Source organism: Macaca nemestrina, chromosome X, assembly GCF_043159975.1.
Source record: "Macaca nemestrina isolate mMacNem1 chromosome X, mMacNem.hap1, whole genome shotgun sequence".
Lineage (NCBI taxonomy): Eukaryota > Metazoa > Chordata > Mammalia > Primates > Cercopithecidae > Macaca > Macaca nemestrina.
In genome coordinates, this window is record NC_092145.1 from 8,626,724 (window position 1) to 8,643,342 (window position 16,619).

General features: G+C 39.0%; 1 long non-coding RNA gene across 1 annotated transcript in view; it reads left to right on the forward strand.

Annotated features, from left to right (window-relative positions):
• LOC105485072 (uncharacterized) overlaps positions 1-15,874 on the forward strand; it is a 65,930-nt gene extending 50,056 nt beyond the window's left edge. The window contains exons 4-6 of the long non-coding RNA XR_989332.2: positions 2,937-2,982; positions 12,539-12,637; positions 14,589-15,874. This is a non-coding gene — a long non-coding RNA (uncharacterized lncRNA). The remainder of the gene's footprint in view (positions 1-2,936; positions 2,983-12,538; positions 12,638-14,588) is intronic.
• The last annotated feature ends 745 nt before the right edge of the window (positions 15,875-16,619 follow it).

Below are 16,619 nucleotides of genomic sequence, written 5' to 3' on the forward strand. Positions count from 1 at the left end.
TTGTTACCAAAAAGTAAATATGTCTCTCAGCTTGGATTTCTTTTGTTTTTGCTACCTGTAGTGTTTTGCACTATCTTTCACTTCTGCTGCCCTATTATGCATATTTTGGTGTCCATGCTAGTGTTCTGCCTTTCTCTGAGGCACTGTTCATTTTCTTCACTCATTTTATTCTTTTATTTTTATAGAATTATCACTTTCAAGCTGTCTTAAACTTTACTGATTCTTTTTTCTCCTAGTTGGTTTTTACTCTTGAGCCCTTCTAGTGAATTTTTCACTTCAATTATTTTACTTTTATACTCCATAAATTCCTTTTCTTTAAATATTTCTGCCTCTTTATTGATAGACTCTTTTGATGAGGCATTGTCAACATAGCTACCTTTACACTTCCCAGCACTGTTTGTTTAGTGTTTTGAAAATACTTACAGTGGATGCTTCACGGTTGTTGTTTATTAAGTATAACATTAGGCTCTGTTGCAATCATTTTCTGTAATCTACTTTTGTCCTGTGTGTTATATTTTTATTTTCTCTGTATGTGTCAGAATCTCCAGTTGAGAACTGCATATTTTATTAATATATTAGAGAAATTTTGGATGCAGATCTTGCTTCTGGGGATTGTTGTTGTCTGATTTTTTCCTTTGTTGATTTACTTGGCTGTGCTGTTTTAGTAAAATCTATATTCTTTTTATTGTGGAAAACCTAATGTTGTTCTTTGCAAGGCATAACTTTGTATATGTACATAGTCACTCTAAACTGTCATGGTTTTAGTAGAGTTCTTTGTTCTTTTGCTGATGTTTCTGTTAAGCTGCCTGCCTCTGCGGTATCACACACAGGTAATAAACTTCAGTGTTTGCAGATGGATTATTTTGTAGCTTTTGAGAATACCATGGGCAAAATTGCTTTAGAGTCTGATCCAAATACTTTGCAGATAGTTTTGGGGGCAGGTCTCTAAAGGCTGTTCTACCAGAAAGGCTCTTATTAACTGTCTGTTTCCTGATTCCAGTTCTATCTTAATTACTTGGCACCACAATCTACATTATTTGTGAGACCTTTCCCATCTTCCGTTAGAACTGAAGTCATTTTCTTTTTTGAGGAGGAAACCTTTAAAGCTTTGTTCTCTTAGGGCTAGTCTCTCTCAATGGACAAATCCCTGAGCAATTGCCCCAAGCTGAGAATAAAGCAGTGTCCTGCTTCTTGTACACTGATACCACTGCTTTACAACCAGGGTGATGAGTAATAGCAGTGGATTCTGGTTTTCTGGTTTGCCTCTCCCAACGTGGAAGCTCCCCCTGATGATTGAGCTGAGATGAGGAATATTACGTACTTAATACTCTCAGCCAGCTGCACCTGGTATAGAGCCTAAACCCTGTGATGAGGAATGGCTATAGTAGCAGGCCTCTGACCTCTAACCTCACATGCCTAGTATTTAGCCTCTGAAACACTAAACTGGGTTTGTGGAGTGGATGAGAAATTCTGGAGGTTTCTTAAACCCACAAGTATATTGTTGCTCTTGATTAGGAGATAGGGGAACAGGTAATTTTGTAAGCCACAGTCACCTTAAATTCTCAGTTCTCAGTCTCTGAAATCCAGTCACCAAAATTGTGTCCATATTTTTTGGTGTGCTAATTTTAGTTTTGCAGGGAAACATAGTCACCTAGTAGCATGTGTCTCAGATTGGAAAAATGCAAACACATGCTAAAAAGAACCTTGCTCTAAGAAAACCCAGACACTGAAAAATCTCTAGGAGTGTCTGGGTGCCTAGCACAATTTCTGTTTTGTAGATCACTCCTGGTAAGTAAAATGAGATTTTTTTCTCACTTCAAAGTTTGATGAGGATAAAAGAAATTCTACTCTCTCCATCTCATCACCCACTGATTATTCTCTCTTCTTTGCTTCCAGGATCCTGTGTGATATCCTTGCTTATTCTGTAGTGAGGAGTTGTAGTAAGGCACTCAGGTAGAAGAACTCAGATCTTTGGATGATAGGCACAGATTGGTGAGATAAGTGTAATGTCTGGGTAGCTACTAAATCTGGGGAACGCAATTTACTTGTTAATGTTTTATATAAAACAATGGGAAAAGAAATAGAATAAGGCATCCAATGATATTTTTCCCATTAGCAGGAGAGCCTAGCAGGAAGGTTCTTGGTCCTGAAAACTGCCATGTGAAAACTCCAAACCATGAGTGGACAACACTCAAGGGGGAATAAGTGAATAAAAAATGGTGTAGGTTCTTCAGGGATCATTTAAATAAATGCCAATGGCCACTTACAGACTGAAAACATTTGAGGGGTTGTTTGAAAAGTATGTGATTGAATATTTAGGCTGTGCTCCCATTTTCAGGAATGCTGTGTGTGTGTGGTATCCTACTCCGGAGAGTGGCAATCACATATAATTAAGTGTGATTGAAACCTCTAAGAGTGGAGTAACACATGACATGTACTACATATGAAATGATATTGCAGGTATTTAGTTGCATGCTGAGGCATGCTTTTCGTAGAGCATAGATAGTCCATCTGAAACCCTCCTCAGTACTAACCTAGCTCGGGAGTTTCTACATAAACTTCTGAAGACAAGACATAGGAAATAAATGTCTTGGGAAAAAGTGTTTCACTGAATTCTTATGGGCTTCATATCCTTCTTTACAAAATTGCAAGACTAAAATGGGAAAAAAAGCCTTTTAGTATGATCATTTTTTTTTTTTTATAACCCTTACCTGCCGAGTCTGTCCTGCAGACCGTGGCCAAGTGACGGATGAAAGGAGTAGTCAGACACAGGCATGCAGTGTAAGAGCAATTAGGGGAATGCCTAGCACTACTGGCTGAAGAGTGAGCAGTCTCGAACAGCTGGAGCTGCTTGCTTTTATTCAGTACAGACAAAATAGTGAAAGCCCCAGCCAACACAATCTGTGGGTAATTAACATTATTATTTCCCCTTTCAGGAAGCAGTCTCCTGTGCTGATGGTCAAAGGTCGGTTTCCAGACAATGTAAGTAAACAAGCCTGTTTACACCAAATTCCCCTACACTTCCTCGTACCTACCCCTTGCCCTCTGCCTCAGGTTAAGAGAACAGCTGCCTTCAGCTTATTCATCCCCGAAGCTATCCAGAGCCTTCCGACCTTTCAGAAGGCCTCCTCCTTTCCCTATACCTTCTCCTACCACTCTAACCAATCTCCCACATCTCCCCCCTTTCTGTTTTTAGCATCAGGTTTTGTTGATTGAATAGTACAGATGTGTGCAGCGACAGGTTTGACAGGCACAGCGGTTACAGCTCGTGTTCTGGCTTTGCATCCTAGAATCAGTAAATAACATAAGTCAAACATGAGTATAGTCAGTATTATTCTTTTCTAATCAAGGAGAGATATGTAGTGTTACTTGGCACCTCAGTTCAATGTGTGCCGTTACTAAGGAACCCCACTGGGGGTATGTTAACCCCTCCCAGCCAAGCGGTTACGTTATTAGAGGATGGGAAGGGGGTGTCTGCCAAGGTAACAGGTTGGAAGAAAGGCGAATCTAGAAGATGGGCCCAATAGAGTGTAGCAGGTATGGGTTGCAGGCAAAGTGAGAGAATAAGAAAGGTTAATACCCTATGAGAGTTGCAATGTACAACAGCGAGCATAGCAAGGAATAGATTATCTGGAGTGAATGGTGTCTGTGTCCGGAGAAGGATTCACTCGGCCTCCTGAGTTGTCTTCTTCAGCATCCCCCAGGTAATGTCCAGGGCCTGTGTCATTGGAGGAAGCCACATCATCTGGGGCTGCAGGTCCTGCAGTGTCATTTCCTTTATTTTTGATACCGGGTTGGGCCTTAGCCACGCCATGGTATGGTTTGATGTGTCTGTCACACTGGAATCCAAAGAGGACTTGAGTGGGGCGTGAACACAAGCATATTCTCTTCCCCAGGTTAGCAGATAATTTGGACCACACCATACATTACTATTAGCATCTTTCCATAACACCACCGGTTTTGTGCCTTGAGGGGCTTTTGCAAACTACTTTTCTATGGTTGATTGAAATTTATCATCTAAATTAAAAAAATTAAGAGTAAATAAGACTTGTGCTAGTAGTGTTGCAGCATCCTTACTCATATCCCCCCTTTTTTGTTTACTGAGCATATTTTTAAGGGTGGAATGGGCATGTTCTGTGGCTTGTCCTTGGGGTTTGTACAGGATGCCTATGGAATGTTGGACATTCCGTGTGTGACAAAATTGGTGAAACTGGGAGCTGGTGTAAGCCGGACCATTGTAAGTTTTAATTTTTGTGGGCCACCCCATAAATGCAAAAGTTAAGAGAAGACGTTTAATGACATACTGGGCAAACTCTCTGGGAAGAGCATGAGTGCTAATTAGGTGGGAATTGGTATCAATGTATATATGTACATATTTTAGTTTTCCAAATTCAGGGATGTGCATAACATCTGTTTGCCATAACTGATTAGGTTCTAGTCCTCTAGGGTTAACACCTGTTGATGGAGGGGACATGCCTCTGAGCTGGCCTTTCATTAATGATGGCTGGTATTGTAAACGCAAATTTTTCTCTTGAATATTGAAAGTATATTCATACTTTCAATCATTTTACAGAAATGTCAATTGCATATATTTTCACAGGTTGTCTTTGTTTTTCACTCTTATTAGTATTGTGCTACACAGAACAAAGGTTATGTTTATTTTGATATATTGTAATTGGTAATTCTTTTTCCTTTCTGAATTGTGCTTTTAATGTCCCAGCTAAGAGCTTTTAGTCTTAGATATAAGAATCTTGGTTGACATATTATTTTTTTGGCACTTTGAATATGTCATCTTACTGTCTTCTGGCCTCCATGGTTTCTGATGAAATGTTCATTGTTAATCTTAGTGAGGATTTATTTTATGCAATGAACTGTTTTTCTGTTATAGCTTTCAAAATTCCCTTTTATCATCACCTACAGATTAAATATAATATCTGTCCATTTGGACCTCCTTACATTTATTCTACTTTGAATTTGTTGCATGTCTTTGATGCGTAGGTTATTGCTTTTTACTACATTTGGGACATTTTTAACCATTATTTTGAAGATTTTTCACTGCTCTTTTTCCTTTTCTCTCTCCTTCTGTTACTCTCAATACATATTTTATTGTGTCTTCTCCTGTTCCACTTTTATCTAATGCTCTGCTTTTTACTCTTATTCACTTTACTGTGTATTCTTTGTAAACAATAATCATTATCAATCTGTTTTCTAGTCTGTCTTCTGCTAGTTCAAATCTACTGTTGAACCTCTTTGTTGAATTTTTCATTTCAGATGTTATGCTTTTAAACTCCAGAATATTCTATTTAAAACATTTCTACCTCTTTTTTGATATGTGTGTCTGATGAGACATTGTCACAATAACTTCTATTGCTTCTCAAATAATGGTTTATTTCTTTGTAAGTATTTATACTTGCTTTAGCGTATTTATCCATGACAGTGATATTTGGACCTTCTCACAGGAATGCTTTGGATTCTAGTGTCTGTTTTTCTCCTGTGTATTGGATACATTTTCCTTTTCTTTTCATGTCTTAGAAATTTTATTGAAAGCTAGACATTTTAGATAATTTACTGAAGCAATTCCAGATAATGTTCTCCCCTTCCAGAGATTGTTTTGTTTTTGTCTTTTGTTTAATTGCATATTAAATTTAAAATACTATACTAGTAAAGATTTGTCTGCAGTATGAAGCCTCTTATGTTGTTCTTCATAGGGCATAGCCTTCAATATGCACTTAGTCATTCTAAGAAGACAGCAGGGGTTTTTCGTTTGCTTTTTTGTGTGTATTTGTTTTGTAGAGATGGGGCCTCACTGTGTTGCCCAGGCTTGTCTTGAACTCCTAGCCTCAAGCAATCCTCCCACCTCAGTCTCTCAATGTACTGGGATTATAGGTGAGAGCCACCATTCCCAGCCAAAGGCAGCAGTTTTATTGGGATTCTTTTTGAATGTTTTTGTTCCTGCTCTCTTTGTCAAGCTGTCTGCCTTTGAGTTTATTACACACAGCCCTTAGGCTCCCTAATTTTAGATAATTATTATATATTTCTTAAATGCTATGGACAAAAATTGTTTCAGAGTTTTATTCAAATGATTTAGATGCCTTTCCATAGGTAGTTTTTGAGAAACGTTTTTAAGGTTTTTGCGGATAGCAAGAGGGCTTTCATTATTTAGCTCTTTCCCTGGTTCACTCTGGTTTCTTGCTCTCAGGGAGCATCATCTTATTTACTAATCACCAAAATCTACATTGCTTTTGAGAATGCATTAGGATTGACCTTTCCCATGCTCTGTTACAAATAAAGTCAGATTCTTTAGGGCAGTGGTCCCCAACCTTCCTGGCACCAGGGACTGGTTTCGTGGAAGACAGTTTTTCCACAGACCAGGTTGGAGGGGATGGTTTTGGGATGAAACTGTTTCATCTCAGATCATCAGGCATTAGATTCTCATAAGCAGCATGCAATCTAGATCTTTCACATGGGCAGTTCACAATAGGGTCCTTGCTTCTATGAGAATCTAATGCTATCACTGAACTAACAGTAGGTAGAGCTCAGGCAGTAATGCTGGCTTGCTTGCCCATCACTCACCTCCTGCTGTGTGGCCTGGTTCCTAACAGGTCATGGACTGGTACTGGTCCACAACCTGGGGGTTGGGGACCCCTACTTTAGGGAGAGCTTTAATATTCTATATTAGGCCAGCATCTCACACTAGGCAAAATGTTAGAACCACTGAGCTGGAGCTGGCATTAAGGGCAGTGGCTTGCTTCCCTCACAGTGACATTTCTGCTTTATGAGCATGTTGCTTATCAGTGGTTGTAGACCATGTTTTCATATGCTTCATCTGCAGTACACTCTAGAATAGTGGTCTGAGCATTGGAACAGTGCCCCTGACTTCTTACCATATAGACATGGTGTTTTGTCTCCAAGCCATTAAGCTGGGTGTGTGGGATGGCTGAGAAATGCCAAAGGCCTATAACTTCCATGAATATACCATAGCAATTATTGGGTGCTACAGAGGAAATTCCTTTTGTAGGCCACAGTCACCTAAACTCCTCAGTCCTCATCCTCTGGCATTCATTCACCATATTTGTATACCTGTAGCTTGATGTACCAGGTTCAGTTTTTCCAGGGAGATGCATATGCTATATAGTATATCTCAGAATGGAAAAATACAACAGCATGCTCAAAACAAACTCGTTCCAAGAAAAGACCCTGAAAACCTAGGAAAGAATTTGAGGGCATCCTTAGGCAACAGGTATAGTTTTAATCTTGTAGATTACTCCTGATAAGTAAAATGGGCTTTTTATATATTACTGACTGAGGAAGAAAGGAAATTTCTGCTCTCTTTATCTTATCATTCACTGATTATTCTCCTATTCTTTAATTCTAGGATCATGTGTGTTTTTCTTGTTTATTCTGTATCTCAGGAGTTGAGGTGCATAACTCAAGACTTAGAGGGACTCATATCTTCAGGTGACAAGTATGGTGTATTAGTCAGTTTTCACACTGCTGATAAAGACATACCCAAGACTAAGCAATTTACAAAGGAAAGGGGTTTAATGGAGAACTCACAGTTCCATTAAACAGTTCCACAGAACTCACAGTGGCTGGGGGAACCTCACAATCATGTTAGAAGGCAAGGAGGAGCAAGTCACATCTTACGTGGATGGCAGCAGGCCAAGAGAGAGAGCTTGCACTAGAAAACTCCTTTTTTTTTTTTTTTTTTGAGACAGAGTCTCGCTCTGTCACCCAGGCTGGAGTGCAGTGGCACGATCTCGGCTCACTGCAAGCTCCACCTCCTGGGTTCACGCCATTCTCCTTCCTCAGCCTCCTGAGTAGCTGGGACTACAGGCACCCTCCACCACGTCTGGCTAATTTTTTTGTATTTTTAGTAGAGACAGTGTTTCACTGTGTTAGGCAGGATGGTCTCGATCTCCTGACCTCATGATCTGCCCACCTTGGCCTCCCAAAGTGCTGGAATTACAGGCATGAGCCACCATGCCTGGCTGAAAACTCCCATTTTTAAAACCATCAAATCTTGTGAAACTTAGTCACAATCACAAGAACAGCACAGGGAAGACCCGCCCCCATGATTCAGTCTTCCACTGGGTCCTTCCCACAACACATGGGAATCAGGGGAGCTTCAAGATGAGATCTGGTTGGGGACACAGAGCCAAACCATGTCATTCCACCCCAGCCCCTCCCAAATCTCATGTTATCATATTTCAAAACACAATCATTCCTTCCCAACAGTCCCCCAAAGTCTTAACTCATTTCAGCATTAACTAAAAAGTCCACAATCCAAGGTTTTGTCTGAGACAAGGCAAGTCCCTTCAACCTATGAGCCTGTAAAATCAAAAGCAGGTTAGTTACTTCCTAGATATATTGGGGGTACAGGCATTGGAAAAATACAACCAATTCCAATGGAAGAAATTGGCCAAAACAAAGGGGTTACAGGCTCCATGCAAGTCCAAAATCCAGAGGGGCAGTCAAATCTTAAAGCTCCCAAATGATCTTCTTTGACTCCATTTCTCACATCTAGGTCATGCTGATGCAAGAGGTGGGTTTCCACAGCCTTGGGCAGCTCCACCCCTATGGCTTTGCAGGGTACAGCCTCCTTCTTGGTTGTCTTCATGGGCCAGTGTTGAGTGTCTGTCACTTTTCCAGGGACACAGTGCAAGCTGTCAGTGAATCTACCATTCTGGGGTCTGGAGGATGGTGGCCTTCCTCTCATAGCTCTACTAGGCAGTTCTCAGTAGGGACTCTGTGTCAGGGCTGTGATCCCACATTTCTCTTCTGCACTGCCATAGCAGAGGTTCTCTGTGAGAGGCCTGCCTCTGCAGCAAACTTCTGCCTGTAGATCCAGGCATTTCTATTCATCCTCTGAAATCTAGGTGGAGTTTCCCAAACCTCAATTCTTGACTTCTGTGAACCCACAGGCTCAACAGCTTATGGAAGCTGCCAAGGCTTGGGGCTTGCACCCTCCAAAGCCACGGCCTGATCCATACCTTGACCCCTTTTTGCCACGGTTGGAGTGGATGGGATGCAGGGCACCAAGTTGCTGGACTGCACATAGCATAGGAACCCTGGGCCTGGCCCACAAAACCACTTTTTCCCCTTAGGCCTCCAGGCCTGTGATGGGAGGGGCTGCCACAAAGACCTCTGACATGCCATGGAGATACTTCCCCCATTGTCTTGGGGATTAACATTTGGCTCCTCATTACTTATGCAATTATCTGCAGATGGCTTGGATTTTCCTCAGAAAGTGGGTTTTCCTTTTCTATTGCATTGTCTGGCTGCAAATTTTCCAAACTTTTATGCTCTGCCTCCCTTATAAAATGGAATGCCTTTAACTGTATGCAAGTTACCTCTTGAATGCTTTGCTGCTTAGAAATTTCTTCTGCCAGATACCCTAAATCATCTCTCTCAAGTTCAAAGTTCCACAGATCTCTAGGGCAGGTGCAAGATTCTGTCAGTCTCTTTGCTAAAACATAACAAGAGTCACCTTTGCTCCAGTTTCCAACAAGTTCCTCATCTCCATCTGAGACTACCTCAACCTGGATTTCATTGTCCATATCATTGTCAACATTTTGGGCAAAGCCATTCAACAAGTCTCTAGGGAGTCCCAAACTTTCCCACATTTTCCTGTCTTCTTAGCTCTCCAAAGTGTTTCAACCCATGCCTGTTACCCAGTTCGAAACTCGCTTCCACATTTTCAGGTATCTTTCCAGCTGTGTCCCACTCTGCTGGTACGAATTTACTGTATTAGTCCGTTTTCACATTGCTGATAAAGACATATCCAACACTGGGCAATTTACAAAGGAAAGAGGTTTAATGGAGAGCTCACAGTTCCATGTGGGTGGGGAAGCCTCACAATCATGTTAGAAGGCAAGGAGGAGCATGTTACATCTTACGTGGATGGTTACAAGGAAAGATAAAGAGCTTGTGCAGGAAAACTCCCATATTTAAAACCATCAGATCTCATGAGACTTAGTCACTATTATGAGAACAGCACAGGAAAGACCTGCCCCCATGATTCAATCATCTTCCACTGGGTCCCTCCCACAACACCTGGGAATCATGGGAGCTACAAGATGAAATTTAGGTGGGGACACACCTGATATGAGATTGATGAGATGGAGGATTATTTACTACTTAATTAATGGATTTAAAGAATGCAAACTGGTAGTAAATGCTTTGCAAGTAGCAATGTGAAAAGGGACAGGATAAGACATGCAAGGATATTTCTTCTGTGGGTAACAGAACCTAGCAGAAATGTTTACTATTTCTCAGTTCTGAAAACTGTCAGGTGAAAGCTGCAGCATGGGAGTGGACGGCACTCAAAGCGGGAAATATAAGGAAAGATAGTGGATTGGATGCTATAGAAGTCCTTTGTCCAAATTCCAATGGCCACTCACAGCTTGTAAATACTGAATGGTTGTTTCAAAGGTGAATGGGTGGGTATTAAAGCAAAACTGCCATCCTCAGACATGCTGTGTGTGGTACCCTACTGCAGGCAGTGGCAATCATGTATAGTTAAAAATGATTGGTATGTCTGTGGGTAGAGTAATGCATGACACATGCAACATACATGACGACACTGTGTGTGTGTTAGAGGCATTTAGTTGCATGCAGAGGGATGCTTTCCTTACAGTGCAGGTATTTTCCCCTCGCAAACCCTCCACTTCCATGCTGGACTACCTCAGAAAACTCTCTCAGGTGCCTGATCAGAGGCGTGATCTAGGAATTTAAGGTCCTCGCAAAAAGCCTCCCATTGAATTCTTCTGAGATTGATTTCCATTTCTATAATGTTGCCTGATTGAATCAAGGTTTATCTTGCCATTATGTAGTTTCTTTCTGCCTTAAGAGTGTTATTCATTTTGCAGAAACTATTTCCTACTCCAACATCCCAATCTGTTAACTGTCAGCTTCCTTTCTCATTCAAGTCTTCTTAAGCCTTCCAAAATTCCCTCCTGCTTCTTAAACACTTAACCTTCAGAAAAACAAAATATTTTCTATCTCAGATATAAAATGTTCTGTTTCTTCATGTGCTAATAAAGTACATATTCGTTCTTTTGTAAATATATTTTAATCTATTATTAGTAACTAATATATCAGGAGTTGTGAATTATACTGAGAAATTTTTATTGTTTGATTTTTTTTTGCATTTAAAAACATTTTTGTATCTCTAGTTTTTAATTTACTTCCTTTATGGTATTTCTTTCTCATTCAGTGATGAGGGAGGGTGGATGGAAGCAGAAAATGGGGAAAGGAGAGAATGAGAGTCAGAATTAGGGTAAGATCAAGAACAAGAATAATCTTTTTTTTTTTTTTTTTTTTTTAAATCAAGTAGGGTAGAAGTCACAGGTGGACATCTAGGTTTTATTCCAGTTATTCATGGCTATAAATAAAGCTACTTTTTATATTTGCATACAGATGTATATATGAACACAAGTTTCATTTTCCTTGTGTAAATTGCTGCTAGTAGGATTTGAAGGTCATGTGGCAAGTGTAAGTTTAAATTTCTAATTAATTAAAAAATAATTTTCAGAATGGTTTTACCATTTTGTGCTGCTTTAAGCAATGTATTAGTGATCCAGTTACCCAACTCCTCGTCAGCATTTTGTATTGAGAAGCTTTTGTTTTGTTTTTTATTAGCAGTTTTAATATGTGTATAGTTCCCTTGTCAGTTGTGGTTTTAATTTGCATCACCTTATCGACTGAAAATGTTGAGCACCTGTACATGTACTTACTTATCGTTCATGTATCTTCTTTGATGAAGTGCCTTTGGGATTTTTCTCACCTTTATTGAGTTGTTCACTTATTTTTGAGGTTTACTATATACATGTAGATAGAGATATATAGGTATACTGCATACAATTTCTTGGCCAGAATTATGATTTACATATATTATCTCTCAATCTGTTTTTTTTTTATTTTCAACAGTATTTTGTGCAGAGCAAATGTTTTCAATTTTGATAAAGTACAACTTATCAGTTTTTCAATTTATGTGTTATGCTTTTAATGCTGCATCTAACAACTTTTAGCCTTAGACGTGAGATTCATGGTTAACTATGTTTTTCTTTCAGCATTTTGAATATGTTCTACAACTGATTCTAGCTTCCATGGTTTCTCAAAAAAAGTCAGTGTTAAATCTTGGAAGAATCACTTGTATGACATATGCTCCCTTTCTCTTGCAGCTGTAAAGGTATTCTTTCTTGTACACATTCTCTTTCTCTCTCTGTCTCTCTCTCCATTAACAGATTGAATACAATGTCTTTAACTCTGGATATCTTCATGTTTATCTCACTTTTCTGATGTATAAATTTATGTTTTTATGAAAGTTGAAGTTTTTAGCATTATATCTTTCAACACTATTTTTTTCTGGTTTTCTCTCTCCTTTCCTGATGCTATTTCCATTAGGCATATTTTAGTATGACTCTGGCGTTTCACCTTTCTGAGGCCCTTCTCATGCTAAGTTACTCAATGGAAAAGGGTAAAAAAACAAACAAACAAACAAACAAAAAAACAACTGTAAACTATCTTGTTCCAGGAAAATGCTCAGAAAACTCAGGAACATAACAGGAACAAAAAGAAATATAAGAACATCCCAAGATACCAAGACCATTTTCTGTCTCGTTGATCACTCCTGGTATGTAAAATGAGCTTTTTCAATTCCTGAGTCTGGAAAGAAAAATGAATTTTTACTCTTTCCATTCCACTACCTACTGAACCTACTGATTATACTGATTATTATCTTGTTATTTACTTAGTTGATCTGGTTTTTTTTTTTTTTTTTTTTTGAGACGGAGTGTTACTCTGTCACCCAGGCTGGAGTGCAGTGGCATGATCTCGGCTCACTGCAAACTCCGCCTCCTGGATTCACACCATTCTCCTGCCTCAGCCTCCCCAGCAGCTGGGACTACAGGCGCCCGCCACCACACTAATTTTTTTGTATGTAGAGATGGGGTTTCACCATGTTAGCCAGTATGGTCTTGATCTCCTGACTTCATGATCCACCCGCCTCGGCCTCCCAAAGTGCTGGGATTACAGGCGTGAGCCACCGCGCCCAGCCAATCTGGTCTTTTTTATCTGCTCATTCTGTGATTCAGAAATTGAGGAACATAACTCGGATAAAAGGACTCAGATCTTTGGGTGACAAGGCAAGAGTGGTGAGATGGAGTATATTTACTGCTTAATTATTGGATCTAAAGAAGACAAATGATTTGTTAATGCTTTATATATAATAATGGAAAAAAAATCAGGACAAGACACTCAGGGGTACCTCTTATATATGCAAGAGAACATAAGAGAAAGGCTTAATGATTCCAGCACTTTGGGAGGCCAAGGCGGGTGGATCACTTGAGGTCAGGAGTTCGAAACCAGCCTAGCCAACATAGTGAAACCTAGTCTCTACTAAAAATACAAAAATTAGCTGGGTGTGGTGGTGGGTGCCTGTAATCCCAGCCACTCGGGAGGCTGAGGCAGGAGAATTGCTTGAACCTGGGAAGTGGAAGTTGCTGTGGGCCAAGATTGCACCACCACACTCGAGCCTGGGCAACAGAGTGAGACTTCATCTCAAACAAACAAACAAACAACCAAACAAAAAAGAGGCTTATTGCTCCTCAGTTCTGAAAACTACCATGTGAAAACTTCAACACACGAGTGGATAACATTTCAGGGAAGAATGGATGAGGAAAAAAACAGTGGAGTGTTCACTGTAGAGGTACTTTGAACCAATACTGGTAGCCACTCACAGCCTGAAAACATTGAGTAGCTTTTAAAAAGGTACATGAATGGGTGTTTAAGCAGGACTTCCATCCTTAGACATGCTGTCTGTGGTACCTTACTCGAGAGAGTAGCAATCACATATGGTAATCACATATGATTGAAACCTCTACGAGTAGTGTAACGCATGACATATGCAGCACATGTAATATAACTATGGGTGCACTTGAGGGAAGATTAGTTGCATGCAGAGAGCTGTTTTCCATGGAGTACATCTGTGCTGTTCACACACCTCCCCCACCTTGCTGGACTATCTCATGGAATCATCTTATGTAAATTTGCAGAGGCAACTCCTAGGAACTAAAGGTCCTGGAAAAACACCTTTTCTTGTTTTTATTTTTTCCCGGGATATTTTATCCTGGCATTTCTATCTATTTTTGTGAAGTTGCCTGACGAAAATGAAAACCAGGTTTTCAGTGTGGCTATGTTTTTATTCTCTGCTACAGAGTATTAATTTTTACAGAACCTTTTTCTTTCTTGATGCTTATATCAGTTTACAAGTTATTATTTATCATTCCCCCTCCTCATTTTCAAGCCTTCTTTTTAGGCCTTTCCAAATCCCCTTCTACTACTCAGATCCCAACCTGCTGACAACATATTTTCTGTCTTAAATATAAAAGCTCATTTTTTTTCTTCATTGGCTGAAGAAGTACTCATTCTTTGAAAAGCATTTGAATCCTTTATAAGCCACCAATTTATAAGAGGTTGTACATAGCACACAGAAACTTGTACTCTCTGATTTATTTCATTTTGTTTTGCTATTACTATTTATTTTAACTTACATGTCTTTCATTTTCCCTTTATTTTTCACACAGTGTCATTTCCTAACACTGTGATGAGTGAGAGTGATTGAAAAAAAAAGAGAGAGAGAAACGGGGAGAGAGAAAGCAAGAAAAAGCAACAAGACTCAATTGCGTCAGTGTTTTTATTACTGAGTTGGGTACAAGTCAGGTGATGGACAATCTTTTTTTCAACTTGTTGGACATTACAAATAATTGTACCATGCACAGTTGCACACAGATATGTGTATAAATACAAGTTTTATTTTACTTGCACAAGTAGTCAGCAGTGTAACTTGCAGGTCTTATGGTAAATGTAATTTTAAATTTAAAAGCAGTAGAAAAATAACTTATTCCAGAACTGCTTTAACATTTTTTGCTGCCATGAAAAATGTCTAACATCTCCAGTTGCTCATATTCTTATCAGTGTATTTTGTTGGCAATTTTTGTGTTGTTTTGTGTTTTTATTAGCCATTGTAATATTTGTATAGATTTTTGTCATTGTAGTTTTAATTTGCACATTCATATTGACCACAAGTATTGAGTGTCTCTTAATATATTTATTTGCCATTCATACATCTTCTTAATGAAGTATCCATTGAGGAATGTTTACAAATTTTATTGCACTGAGTTATTATTAATGATATTTAAGAGTTCTTATATGTTCTGAATACAACTCCTTTAAAAATGTGATTTGCATACATATCTCAATCCACAATCTGGTTTTTCATTCTCTTAACTGTTTCATACAAAGCAAGCATTTTCAATTTTAATAAAATGCAATTTATTGATTTTTTATGTTACGAGTTGTGCTTTTAGTACCATAGTAAACAGCTGTTAGCCTTAAATATATTATTCTTGTTTGACTGTTTTTGTTTTAGCATGTTGAATATAACCTCCCACTGCTTTCTGGCCTGTATACTTTCTTGTGAAAAGTCAGCTATTAATCTTACAAAAATTACTGCATGCAATGAGTTGCTTTTCTCCTGCAGCTGTCAATAATAACTATTTTTCATAGGTATCAACAGATTGCATATAATGTCTGTTACTCTGAGTTTCTTTGTATCTGTTGTACTTGAAATTTGTTTTACTTCTTCAATGTGTAACATTTTTCATCAAATTTAGGAAGTGTTCCTTCCTAAGAATATCTATTTGGGCAGATTTCTTTTTCCTTTACTCTCTCTTCTGATTCTGGTAATTCCATAACGAAGATCTTTTGCCCTTTCTGTTCTTTTACTTCCTTGATGCTCTGTTCATTTTTCCTTATTCATTTTCTTCTGCATTCTTCATAAGGCATTAGTACTATTAATGTGCAATTTGTTATATTATTTATTCTGATACTTGAAATATACTGTTGAGATTCTCTATTGATTTTTTATTTAAGCTGTTGTACTTTTAAAATCCATATTTTTCTTTTTAATAAATGTTTTCCCCAGCACTTTGGGAGGCCGAGGCAGGCAGATCACCCGAGGTCAGGAGTTCAAGACCAGCCTGGCCGACATAGTGAAACCCCCATCTCTACAAAAATACAAAAATTAGCTGGGTATGATGGTAGGTGCCTGTAGTCCTAGCTACTTGGGAGGCTGAGACAGGAGAATCACTGGAATCCGGGAGGTGGAGGTTGTAGTGAGTCGAGATTGCACCGTTGCACTCCAGCCTGGGTGACAGAGGAGACACCATATCAAAAAAAGAAAAAAGTGTTTTCTACATTTTCATTATTGTAAACTTTCAGTGAGACATTGCCGTCATAACTTCCTTTACATCTAATTTTCTTTTTATTTCTTCGAAGTCTTTAATTGCTGCGATAAAGGCTTTATCTATTAGTATGACTTCTGTGCCCTCACATGGGCATTTTCTGTCACATATTTTTGTTGTCTGTAAAGATTACATTACCTTTTTTGGGGCACATATTATGATTTTCTGTAAAACAGGACAGTTAAGATCAAATAGTGTATTCTGGATAATAACCATTTCCTCTGAGGAATTATATTTTTGTTTCTTTGTTTTATTTTTGAGATGGAGTCTTGCTCTGTTGCCCAGGTTGGAATGCAGTGGCATGATCGCGGC